Source organism: Rhincodon typus, chromosome 1, assembly GCF_021869965.1.
Source record: "Rhincodon typus isolate 14 chromosome 1, sRhiTyp1.1, whole genome shotgun sequence".
NCBI classification, from domain to species: domain Eukaryota; kingdom Metazoa; phylum Chordata; class Chondrichthyes; order Orectolobiformes; family Rhincodontidae; genus Rhincodon; species Rhincodon typus.
This window is the reverse complement of record NC_063332.1, coordinates 87,106,776-87,120,031: the sequence shown is the minus strand read 5'-3', so window position 1 is coordinate 87,120,031 and position 13,256 is coordinate 87,106,776. Positions and strand designations below refer to the sequence as shown.

Sequence of the window (13,256 nt, the reverse complement as noted above, 5' to 3'; positions counted from 1 at the left end):
TGTTTGACAAAGATGTCAAACCCCGTTCCAAATTCATGATGCATTAGTGCTGTCTGCCTTTCTGTATGCGTTGGAGATTGGACAATGTGTGACAGACATCTCAAATCCCTAGAGAAATATCACCACCAACACCTCTGCAGAACCTTTGAAAATCCACTGGCATGATAGATGATCCATATATCCGTGTCCTCTCTCAGGCCGATATCCCAAGCATCAAGGCACAGGTGACTGTCAGTTAGCTGAGCTGGATGGGCCATATTGCCGGCATGCCTGACCTAAGATTTGCAAAACAAGCTCACTACTCTGACCGTTGTCATGGCAAGAGAAGTCAGCAGAACAGCAGAGAAAACACTTCAAGGAATCTCTTGCCCCATTCTGCGTAAATTGGAGAAGCATCTGTGAAAGTGCCAATTGTTTTCAATATTTCCAACACGTCGAAGTGGAGACCAAGCACCACCTGTTGAAGGAGCTGACAAAATCCAAACATTCCACCCAGCCATCTCTTCAAACACTGTCTGCCCCATCACTGGCACAGCGTGTGTGGATCTAGGCAAAAACTATTTAGATTATTTAGTCACCTCAGGACCCACAACTCCAGAATGAAAGAAAGCCATCCTTGATCCTTAGGGACTGTCTAAAAGGAAAGGCTATCCTGTAGATCCACTTATATCACTATACCCTGAAAAAGATTCATAAGTATCTATATTCTGGGATTTTCTTTTCCCATGAGGCTAGTTCTTCATACGTTCTACAGATATTCTAATGTGATGCTGTTTGTTACACCTCCATTATCTAGGAGACAGTTATCATGCTGCTGGAGTGAAAAGTAGATACTACAAATTTTGCTTTCCATTAGTTTCAATGGAAGTTATGACTGATTCTTCTTTCAATCTCTCAATGGCAGGGGCACCTGAGTCTTTTCTGCAATTGCATTCACTTTGTCAGCCTTTTGGCTGACAATATGTATAAATTTTAATTTTATTTTGTTTTGATCAAAGTCTATATTTTAAAGTCAAAGAAAATGAGAACTATAGGACACTGTATGACTGAAAGAAGAAAACCTGTTCTAAAAATGAATACTGTTCATTAACTGATAAGGCCCTTAGAAACCTAAACAGATTCATTTCCTCTGACTGTTAAAAAACAATTGGCTATGTTGCATTTGGAAGAAACACAAGAACATAAATGCTTTTCAAGTGAGTGATATAACTAAAATATATTTTCTCCATTACAGAGAAAAAGAGAAACCCAAAGTGAAAATGAAAAATAATGCCAATGCACAGCAAGTCCATAATTATCTAAAAGTGAAATCTGTTCTTCTTCCAATGTTGCATATTTCCATTATGCTTTATTTATATCTCTCACTTTTTCCAATCATTGGCTAAATAAAAACTACATGAAAGAAGCTTCTTACCATATAGTTAGTCAAACACATTATGCATGGCAAAAACTTCCTGGAATAAAATTACTGAGCAAGTGTCTGTAGTTACATCACAATCTATCCACTCATGGTTAGAGCATATTGCCTCAATATATCTTACACTACTTTGTCATGTACTTTAATCAGCCTTGTCAATAGACCAGAATAAAATATGTTGTAAGGTTCATTTCTACAATAATGGACTTAATGGCAGACTGCCACCTTACATAAAAGTCAAAGTAGTCTTAATAGTTTCTGATACAAAACATCTTTGTGACTTACTATAGCCCTTTTAATAAATCAGTGGAATAGAATGAGGCATCTGATGGTTGTGGGCAAGGGCACAGTCTGGTGTCTAAATGAGCCATTCAGGTCAAGCGGATAGTGGAATGAAAAACCAAAGAACTGCGAATGCTGGAATTCAGAAACAAAATCAAAAATTGCTGGAAAAACTCAGCAGGTCTGACAACATCTATGGAGAGAAAGCAGAGTTAACATTTATGGTCCAGTGACCTCTCTTCAGGAAGCTGGCCTCAACCAAAGAAGAAAGATAAATGCTACAATTTCCCTTTTGTAACAAGTTTAGAAAGTGAATATTACTGAACTTTGAATGTATTTGAGCATTAGATGGAATCTTCATGGTCTTGCAGGGATGAACTTCGAACTAAACTGTGGGAAATATCAGAAAAAAGATTGGGGCAGTGATCTCATGCATTCCAATCTCCTGACAGTATTCCAAGCAGTGACAGGTAAGCAATTTAGATAATTACACGCTCGTGTGTGTGCTACTTGTACACCTTATTGGGATCTTCCTTACAGTAGATTTGTTCTTGATGGGGTCAAACTGACAGGTATTTGGAATGTGTTTTCCAGCGGCTGGCCTGCGGCTCTGGGATCTTCCTGTTTTACTCCCTCAATTGATGACTTTTGCATCAGCCTCACAGTTGTGGCCATCTTTACAGGGCACCAGAAGATGACCACACCCTGGCATTCCCACTTTGGCAATCACACTGCCAAATTCTGAAGTTGGGCTGCCATATTTCAAAGACTGCAAGACAAATGATTGAACTTTGGAAAGATAAGTATCCTGACAGAGTGGGATCATGATATAGAAATGATCCCAACTCACCCTTCTATCCGTGATATTGGATCCTGTTCATTGTGTGAGATTTGGATGGAGCTTAACTGTGATTTGCCTTTCTGGTTGAATTGTGTAGCAGTGTCCACTTTACAATACTGACTGCATAAGTGGTTCATTAGCTGTGAAGTGTTTTGAGCTGTGTTGAAACAGTGGAAGATATGGCACAGATTTCTTTCTTTGGCTCCCACTGTAAACTGCACTCCTTTGCCTCTTGTTCCATCCCCTTCAAATGCACCTTGCTCAATTTGAATCAATGTAAAACCATGGCTTCTCAGTTCATTCACAAAGTTATTCTGCCTATCACCAAAATTGCTTACATCTACTTTTGCCAATTTCTATTAATATAGCAGTCTCACAACTTCTGTCTTCTATGTAGGATTCCTAAGTTCCAATCAATAAATTCCACCTTTTTCAAGACTGAGCCATTTATACCATGCCTAGTGAAGTAATCATTCCCCATCACTCTTTTTCTCACTGATCTAGAACAATTTCCTGTCTTCCATTGTGTTGAATTCTTTCATCCATTTCAATGATGTAGACTCACCCTGTATCTGTAACCTCCTCCAGCCTTATATCTCCTCCAGCACTAGTTGGTGGTACTTTTTGTCGCTGTTTCATGGAATGTGAGCATTCCTGGTGTTGCTTTTGTTGCTCATTCTTAATTGTCCTTGAACTGTTTGGCTTTCTAGGCCATTTCAGATGGCAGTTAAGAGTTAACCACATTGTTATGCGTTAGAGTTCAGATGTAGGCCAGACCAAATAAGGATTGAAATTTTCCATCCCGAATGGACATTAGTGAAGCAGATGGATGGTTATGACAATCAGTGAGTTTTATGAACGTAGCCATAAACAATAAGATATAAGATTAGAATTGGGCCATTCAGCCCAACAAATCTGCTCCACCATTTGATCATAGTTGATATATTTCTCTTGCCTCCTCCCCATAAGTCTTCATCCTTCTATTAAGCAAAAACTTATCTATCTTTGTCCTAAATACACACAGTGATTGGCCTCCACAGCCCTCTGCGACAATGAGTTTCACAGATTCACTACCCTCTGGCTGAAGAAATTCCTCCTCATCTCAGTTTTAAAGGGTCATGCTTTCACTCTGAGGCTGTGACATTGGGTCCTAGTCTCTCCTGCTTGTGGAAACATCTTCTCCGTGTCCATTTTATCCAGGCCTCTCAGTGTTCTGTAAGTTTCAATGAGAATCTCCCATCATCCTTGTAAATTCCGTCAAGCACAAACCCAGAGTCCTCAACTGCCCCTCATGCACTTTGGTTGGAAGAATACAGGTGTAGACTATTTTCGAAATGGGGGATGCCCCTCATATAACAAGACCTTTATCCCCAGGATCATTCTTGTAAATCTATTTTGAACCCTTCCAATGTTAACACATCATTCCTTAGATTTCAGTCCCAAACTGCTCATAATATTCCAAATACAGTCTGACCAGATCCTTGCACAGCTGTGGCAGCACATCCATGCTCTTGCATTGTAGTCTTCTCAAGATGAATGCTAACATTGGATTTGCCTTCCTGACTACCAACTGAACCCAGATCTAATTTTAAAAGAATCCTGAACTCAGACTCTTAAGTCTCTTTGTGCTTCAGATTTCCAAAAGCTTTTCTCTATTTAGAAAATAGTCTACACCTCTATTCTTCCAACCAAAGTGCACACCATCACTTTTTCCCACATTCCATTCCATCTGCCACTTCCTTGCCCACTCTCCTACCCTGTCCAAGCCTTTTTGCAGCCTCCCAGATTCCTCAACAAGACCTGTCCCTCTACCTATATTTGTGCCATATGCAAACAATGCTCTCAGTTCTTTCGTCAAGATTGTTAATGTATAACATGAATAACTGTATTCCCAATATGGACTCCTGCTCAAACCCACTAGTCACCAGCTGCCATTCTGAAAAAATCCCTTTACCCCCACTGTTTGCCTTCTGCCAGTCAGCCAACCCTCTAAGCATGCCAGTACCTTGCCCCGAACACCATGGACCCTTGGATAACAAGGTGTAGAGCTGGATGAACACAGCAGGCCAAGCAGCATCAGAGGGGATGGAAAGCTGACGTTTTGGGTCAAGACCCTTCTTCAGTAATGGGGGAGGGGAAGGGGATTCTGAAAGAAATAGGGAGAGAGGGGGAGGTGGATAGAAGATGGATAAAGGAGAAGATAGGTGGAGAGGAGACAGACAGGTCAAAGAGGCGGGGTTGGAGCCAGTAAAGGTGAGTGTAGATGGAGAGTTAGGGAGGAGATAGGTCAGTCCAGGGAGGACGGACATGTCAAGGAGGCGGGATGAGGCTAGCAAGTAGGAGGTGGGGGTGGGGCTTGAGGTGGGAGGAGTGGATAAGTGGGAGGAAGGACAGGTTAGGGAGGCTGGGATGAGCTGGGCTGGTTTAGGAATGCGGTCGGGGAGAGGAGACTTTGAAACTTGTGAAGTCCACATTGATACCATTGGGCTGCAGGGTTCCCAAGCGGAATATGAGATGCTGTTCCTGCAACCTTCCGGTGGCATCGCTGTGGCACTGCAGGAGGCCCAGGATGGACATGTCATCCAAGGAGTGGGAGGGGGGAGTTGAAATGGTTAGCGACTGGGAGGTGCAGTCGTTTGTCACGAACCGAGTGTAGGTGTTCCACAAAGCGGTCCCCAAGCCTCCGCTTGGTTTCCCCGATGTAGAGGAGGCCACATCAGGAACAGCGGATACAGTATACCACATTTGCAGATGTGCAGGTGAACATCTGTTTGATGTGGAAGGTCTTCTTGAGGTCTGGGATGGGGGTGGGGAGCAGGTGTAGGGGCAGGTGTAGCACTTCCTGCGGTTGCAGGGAAAAGTGCCAGGGGTGGTGGGGCTAGTGGGGAGTGTGGCACGAACAAGGGAGTCACGGAGGCAGTGGTCCCTCTGGAAAGCAGATAAGGGTGGGGAGGGAAAGATGTCTGGTGGTGGTGTCGGATTGCAGACAGTGGAATTGTTGGAGGATGATGCGTTGGATCCGGAGGTTGGTGGGGTGGTACGTGAGGATGAGGGGGATTCTGTTTTGGTTGTTATTGCGGGGAGGGGGTGTGAAGGATGAGTTGCGGGAAATGAGACACGGTCGAGGGCGTTTTCGACCACTGTGGAGGGGAAGTTGCGGTCCATGAAAAACGAGGACATCTGGAATGTCCGGGAGTGGAATGCCTCATCTCAGGAGCAGATGCGGCAGAGTTGAAGGAATTGGGAATAGGGGATGGCATTTTTGCAGGACGGTGGGTGAGAGGAGCCTTATCTTATTTAGCAGCTTCCTGTGCAGCACCGTGGCAAAGGCCTTCTGGAAATCCAAACAGATCAGGTCCACTGGCTGTCCTGTGTCTAACTAGCTCATTAGCCCCTCAAAGAATTCTAACAGATCTATCAGGCATGACCTTCCCTTGATGAAGCCATACTGACTCAGCCCCATTTTAGCATGCACTTCCAAATACTCTGCAACCTCATACTTAATGGAATCTTAAATCTTATCAACAATTGAGGTCAGGCTAACAGATTTTCCCAGTCTCACCTGACTCTCTGATTCTGTATTGAAGTCCCGCATGATTATTGTAATCGTGCATTTCTTACATGTCTTTTCTATCTCCTGATTTATTTTCTTCCCCATATCCTGACTACTTGGAGACCTGTACATAACTCCCAACAATGTCTTTATTCATTTGCGGTTCCTCAACTCTGCCCACATATTCTACACCTTCCAGCCCTGGAGCAAGAAGCAATATAAATTTAAATTCATTTCTTGCTTAAAAAGCAGCCACACCCCCAACATCCCCCACCCCGTCGCCATTGCCATATAAACACAGACGCACACCCGCACATCCATCCCCAGCCCATCTGCCTGTCCTTTTGAAAGAATGTATATCCCTGGATGTTTAGTTCTAGCCCTGATCCCCTTGCAGCCAAGTCTCTGTGATATCCATAAAGTTGTAGCCGCCAACTTCAATCTGCGCTACAAGCTCATTTATCTTGTTTCATCTACTGGGGTCACAGATTCTTGCTCCTGTTTGTGGATGAGCGTGGGAGCTCAGGGAGGATGAGCAAACTGACAATAGCACTGTGGTACAGGGAACTATTCAACAGAGGGGAGAAAAGAGAAATGTTGTTGTTACTGAGGATAGTATAGTCAGGGGAATAGACAACGTTCTCTGTGGCCAGGATTAACTGTCCCAATGGCTTTGTTGCCGTGGTGCAGTGGTAATGCCCCTAGTTCTGAACCAGAAAACCTGGGTTCAAGTACCACCTATCCAGAGGAATGAAATAACATTTCTGAGCATGTTGATTCGAAAAAAAACAAAGCAGACACCTCACCCTCCAATTCCGTTTTGACTCAGTCCCTTCCCTCTTTCCCTATCCACACCCCCTCACTTTTGATGGTTTGCATTGCCTGTAATGGGATTTGCATGTAAATTTCTGATTGGCTACATGGCTCATTTACACGTGGCGATTAGTATTTAAAAACAAAAAATAAAGTCGCGGTGATTTGGCGACAGGAAACCCCGTCGGTTGCATGCGATAACAATTCGGGAAACAAAAAAAGGACTCTGACGGCCCGTGTGGCACAATAGTAATGACCCTACTTCTGGGCTGTGGAGGCCTGAGTTCAAGTGCCACCCGCTCCAGTGTTGCATAATACCATCTCTGAATTACAATAAAATAAATTGGGGCTGCACCAGCTTCTGGCCAAGATGGCGAAGCAGGGGTTTTGCATCTTGGTTGATCATTATCTGTTGTCTCCAGACCCAGTTCATAGAACATAGAACATAGAACAGTACAGCACAGTACAGGCCCTTTGGCCCATGATGTTGTGCCGAACTTTTACCCTAATCCTAAGGTCTATCTAACCTTCACCCCTACCTTATACTATCATCCATATGTCTATCTAAAAGCTGCTTACATGCCCCTAATGAGGCCGACTTCACTACCCTCTCCGGCAGTCCTTTCTCATCATGTCTCTGTCAGACCACAGTGACAGAAAAGACAGGAAGCTCTACAATGGCCAAACAGGCAAGCAGCTCTCACTTTGCAGCAATGAAGGGGTGTACGTCATCACAAAACTGGATGAGCTGATAAATTGGGCCTGAGGGAGTTCTTTGTGGCCCACATCCTTTGGGCTAGCCTGCAGTGCCAGTGAAACGATACACATGGCAGTGCCCAGATATGACATGGACAGGCTCAGCATCATCTTCTGTGCTAGTCCTCAGCAGTCAGACGTCATGACTGGGGCTGGTACACCTCCAACAAAATGGCTCCAGCTCTTTGAAAGGTTTACGATCAGATACCTGAACCTGACTATGTGGTCTCCTTGGCAGCTCTGCAAATGAGGCGTGATTATTACCATTACTCCCATGGTGACGGCCTGTGACAGAATTGTGCCAGTAGATATTTACGTCTCTCCTGCAGCTGAAGTTCTTCTCCATGAAATTCTAAGAAAGTGAAGAAGGAAAGCAGATGAAACATTTGGTATCAGAAATAAATGGACATATAATTGCTACCAGCATTTATATTGCTTTCAGGCCATGATGTAATTCTTTGGAGGAATGAATTCTTTGTTGTGATTTCATATATAAATATGATCTATAGACTTTAATTTTAAAAGTTTCAAAACAAAGCCGACGCAGAAGCGTTTTCGTGGCTCCGTGGTCAGTGCCCTACCTCTGGATCAAGAGGCCCAGGTTCAAGTCCTAATTGCTCCAGACATGTGTAATAGCAACTCTGAGGAGGTTGATTAGAAACTTTTTTGAAAGTAGACTCTGAGGGCACTTACAGCACAGCGATGGCGTTCCTACCTCTGAGCCAGGAACCCATGTTCACGAACCACCTTCTCCAGATACGTGTAATAACATCCCTGAACAGGTTGATTAGGACGTTATAGAATGGAATATAAGCGGCTCATAACAGAAGCACACAGATTCCACAAAATAAGGTTCCTGTGGTGCAGTGGTAGAGTCCCTACCTCTGTGTGAGGAGACGTGGGTTCTTGACCCACCTTCTTCAGAGAGGTGACTTTACATCTCTGTAAAGGTTAATTATAAAATATAAATCTGACCCTGGACAATCCTAATTTTGTATCGGTAATGTCCCTATCTCTTAACCGGGAGGCTGAAGTTAAATTCCCACATTCAATAGAGGTGTGTAATAACACCTCCAAGCAAGCTGATTAGGAAAAACAAAGCAGACCCTGGCTGTAAGGAAAAACAAAGCAGACCCTGGCTGTAAAGAAAAACAAAGCAGACCCTGGCTGTAAAGAAAAACAAAGCAGACCCTGGCTGTAAAGAAAAACAAAAGCAGACCCTAGGCATAGGAGGAGGATAAACAAACCCTACATGTGTGATTTACTGGTGGTGGTTGATAATTGCAAACAAGAAAAGCATCACAGTGATTTGGTGGTGGGAAAGCTATTCAGTTGTGTGTGATAACACTTTCAGATAGCTTTTGAAAAAACACAAAGCAGACACAGAGACGGGTCTACAGATCTCTCTGTCTCAGTTTGGAACTAGCCTATATATGCCATGAGACATGGCTCTATTATGGTGTTCAACAATAAATGATGTTCCTTTCCAGTTGAGCTTCTAAGTTATGACAGAGTATGGAAAGGATTAGGAATCTAACTTCAGGCACAGCAGATAAGGGGATAACTATGAGAAGTCGGGGGTGGGGGTGTGCGATGTATTTAAAAGCATGCAGGATACAAGACAAGGTAAATGAGCCTGTAGCTTGCAGATTGAAATTGGCAAGTACAATGTCATGGATGTCGCAGAGACATGACTGTAAGGGCATCAGGGATGGGGACTAAATATTCAAAGATAAATGTCCAATGAAAAGGACAGGCAGAGGGGGTGGGATTGCTTTGTTTTGTAGGAAATCAATTCAAATCTGTAGCAATAAGTGATATGGAGTCAGAAGGCATAGAATCTGTGTTGGTAAAGCTGAGGAACCGCAAAAGGGAAAAGAGACCGTTAAGAGTTATGTACAGGCCTCCCAGCAGTAGTCAGGATGTGGGGCAGAAAATAAATCAGGAGATAGAAAAGGCATATCAGAATGGGATGATTACAATAATCATGGAGGAATTTCAATACACAGGAGAACTGGGAAAATCACGTTGGCAGGTAGGAGATCTTGATAAAGAATGTGTGGAATACCCATGAATTCTGTTTTGGAGCAGCTTCTGATAGAGCCCACTAGGGAACAGGCAATTTTTGTTTGGGTGATGTGGAATAAGGCAGACTTGATTTGGGAGCTAAAGGTGAAGAAACTCCGAGGAGGCAGTGACCATAATATAAGTGAATTCATTCTGCAGTTTGAGACGAGGAAACTTCAATCAGATGGTATTAAAATTGACTAAGAGTGACTTTTTTTTTATTCATTCACAGGATGGGGCTTGCTGGCCAGGCAGCATTTATTGCCCATCCCTAATTGCCGAGAGGGCAGTCCAGAGTCAACCACATTGCAGTGGGTCTGGAGTCACATGTAGGCCAGACCAGGTAAGGATGGCATTTTCCTTCCCTAAAGGACATTAGTGAACCAGATGGGTTTTTCCTGACAATCAACAATGGATTCATGGTCATCATGAGATTGTTAATTCCAGATATTTATTGAATTCAAATTCCACCATCTGCCATGGCGGGATTTGAACTCAGGTCCCCAGAACATTACCTGGGTCTCTGGATTAACAGTCCAGCAATAATACCACTAGGCCATTGCCTCCCCAAGCCATGAGGGAGGAGCTGGCCAGAGTTGATTGGTAAGGGAGCCATCCTTAGTGACCATCACTAGGAGAAGATGTTGTGAAAGCTGAAAAATCCGAAGGTGAATAAACCATCCAGACCAGATGGACAACACCCCAGAATTCTGAAGGAGTTAGCTGACGAGATTGTGGAAGGACTGATGGTGCTATTCAGGAACGGTTGCAGCCAGGGAGGGTCTAAGAAGCATGGGAAATGGTTAATGTAATACTTCTGTTTAAAAAGGAAGGGAGGCAGTAGATGGGAAACAATAGGCCAGTTAGCCCTACCTCAGTCATTGGTAAGATTCTAGATTGTATCATTAAGGATGAAATTATGGAATACTTGGAAGAACATGGAAAAATAGGGCAGAGTCAGCATGAATTCATCATGGATAGGTCATGCATGACAAATCTATTAGAATTCTTTGAGGAGGTAACTCGCAAGTTAAATAAAGTAAGGGCCAGGGAATATGATCTATTTGGATTTCCAGAAGGCCTTTGACAAGATGCCACACAGGAGGCTGCTAAATAAGTTAACAGCCTTGGTGTTAGAGGAAAGGTACTGGCATGGATAGAGGATTGGCTGATTGGCAGAAGGTAGAGAATGGGGATAAAGGTTTTTTTCAGGATGACAGCCAGTGACTAGTGGAGGCTGCGAGGGTCCATGCTGGGACTACAACTACTCACGGTATACATTAAAGATCTGGACGAAGGAATTGAGAGCATTTTTGCTATGTTTGCAGAATGATAGTGTTGTGGAGTCAGGAAGGCTACAGAAGGACTTGGGCACACAGGGGAGTAGTCCAAAAAGTGACAGATGCAGAACAATGTGGGAAAGTGTGATTTGTGTATTTTCCTCTCCAAGGATTGCCACCTTCTTGTGGTCGAGAGGTTGTGCATACCCAGGAACCCAAGAGCTAAACAGTCTGGAGCATAGGACTTGACAGGGTCACTCTGATGGTAAGGTCAAGGGGACGTTCCATACAAAGCACGATCCATGAAGTCCTGAACAACAGTGCAGGCAGCGGATGATAGATGAACTTAAATCAGAGCATCACAACTATGTGAAGGCTGCAATAGAGAAGGGCTGTCAGTCATCTTTGGTCTCCATGCCGCTGTGCTCCGAACCCTATCTGCCAAGGCCCATGTGGAGTCTGTCTCTGCATCAGCCTCCCAATGTTAAAAGAAGTCACGCACATGCATTCTCCCAAGAGGTACCAGTCCTACTAACATCCTGGACAAAAGTCTTATGGCAACCAGCTAGTGACAAAGTGGGTAGAACTGTGATAGCTGGAAGACCCTAGTCACAAACTGATACATCAGGTGGTGGATGTCAGATTCAGTCGTCTTCCTCCTGGATGAGGCAGATAGAGCATTTGGGCAGCTGTGCCCACCACTGTGGATCTACTCTGCTCTCCCCAGTAGGGGAGAGGAATGGAAAAGGTGCCCTAAAATAGCCTGCCTCACTGGATTACTGCATCCCATCTACTGCCTCCCTCCCTATTTAAACAGAGGTATTACATTACAAAGAAAAATAAACTTTGGAGCCTGGAATGTAAGAACCCAGATGGACTCAGTTAACGGTGACCGACCTGAGAGAAAAACCGTGACCATAGCCAAATGAGGAGATGCCAGATTGACCTAGCTGCTTTTTCCAAACCCACCTTGTAGACAAAGGGCAACTGAAGGAGGTGAGAAGTGGTTACACCTTCTTCTGGAAAGGGAAGGCTGCTGATGGGCCCAGAATTCACAGTATTGGATTCGTAATTCAGAAGCAGCTCGTCAGTTGCCTCTTCGAACTTCCTGTGGGGACCAACAACCGACTCATGACCATCTGCCTGACACTCACCAAGAACCAGGCGGCTACATTTGCGAGAGCCTATGCCCCAAGCCTTGACTCAGAGGAGAAAGTAATGGACACTTCCTATGCCAATCTTGACACACTGTTGTCAAGCATTCCCAAGGAAAACAAAATAATTCCTCTTGAACACCTCAATGCCAGGGTTGGTCGAGACCACAACATTTGGAATGGCACCATAGGAAGGGAAGGTATTGGCAACGTGAATTAAAATGTTGTCCTTTTTCATACAAAATGCGTTGAGTACACCCTCACCATCACAAACACACTCATGCATCAGAAAAACAAATTCAAAACATCTTGGTGGCACCCACACTCGAAACAATAGCACCTCATTGATTAGGTCATTGTTCGCTCCAGGACCCGTCAGGACAGGGATGTCACCATGGGCTCAGATGACTGACCGCTGGACTGATCACTGCCTTATTTATTCCAAAATGTCCATCAGACTACACAGGAAGAGGGAGGGTTCAGAATGAGCAAACCCAGCCAGGATTCAGCATTGAGAGCCTGAGTGACATGGTCACTTTGTAATAGCTACAGACCTCATTTGCTAAAAACCTAACTCAGGAATACCCAAGGAACATAGGAGAAAGCTGGAGTCTGCTTAAATCAGTCATTTTCGAACCTGTAATAACACTGTCAGGTACAAATCCGGAAACTATTAGGTTCAATGAGAATGATGTGGAAATTGGATAGCTCATCTCCAAGGAAAGGACAGCCTTCTGTGACTGGCAGAACGACATCAACTGCTAAGCCAAAAGAAGGGCCAATGCCAAAGCTAAGGTTGATGTCCAGAAGAGGGTAAGGGACTCAGAAACAAATGGTGGACTGATAAGCTGGTGGATGCTGGTGATATGAGGCTTCTGTAGCACTACCAAGGCAGTATACGGTCCAAACTACCATGGTCTAAATCCCCTGTGCTCTAAAGATATACAAATAACTGCTCAAGGACAATGAGGCAATAAACACTTACTGGAGAGAGTGTTTCCAAGAACTTCTCAACTGTAATACCAATGTTAACTTGGAAATCATTAACCGAATCCTCCAGAGATCCTTGCAAGGTGACATGGGAGAACCTCCC

At 44.1% G+C, this 13,256-nt stretch overlaps 1 pseudogene; it reads left to right on the top strand.

The window, feature by feature from the left end:
- Nucleotides 1-266: 266 nt before the first annotated feature.
- On the top strand, nt 267-8,064 carry LOC125484072 (annotated as a pseudogene).
- Nucleotides 8,065-13,256: the final 5,192 nt, after the last annotated feature.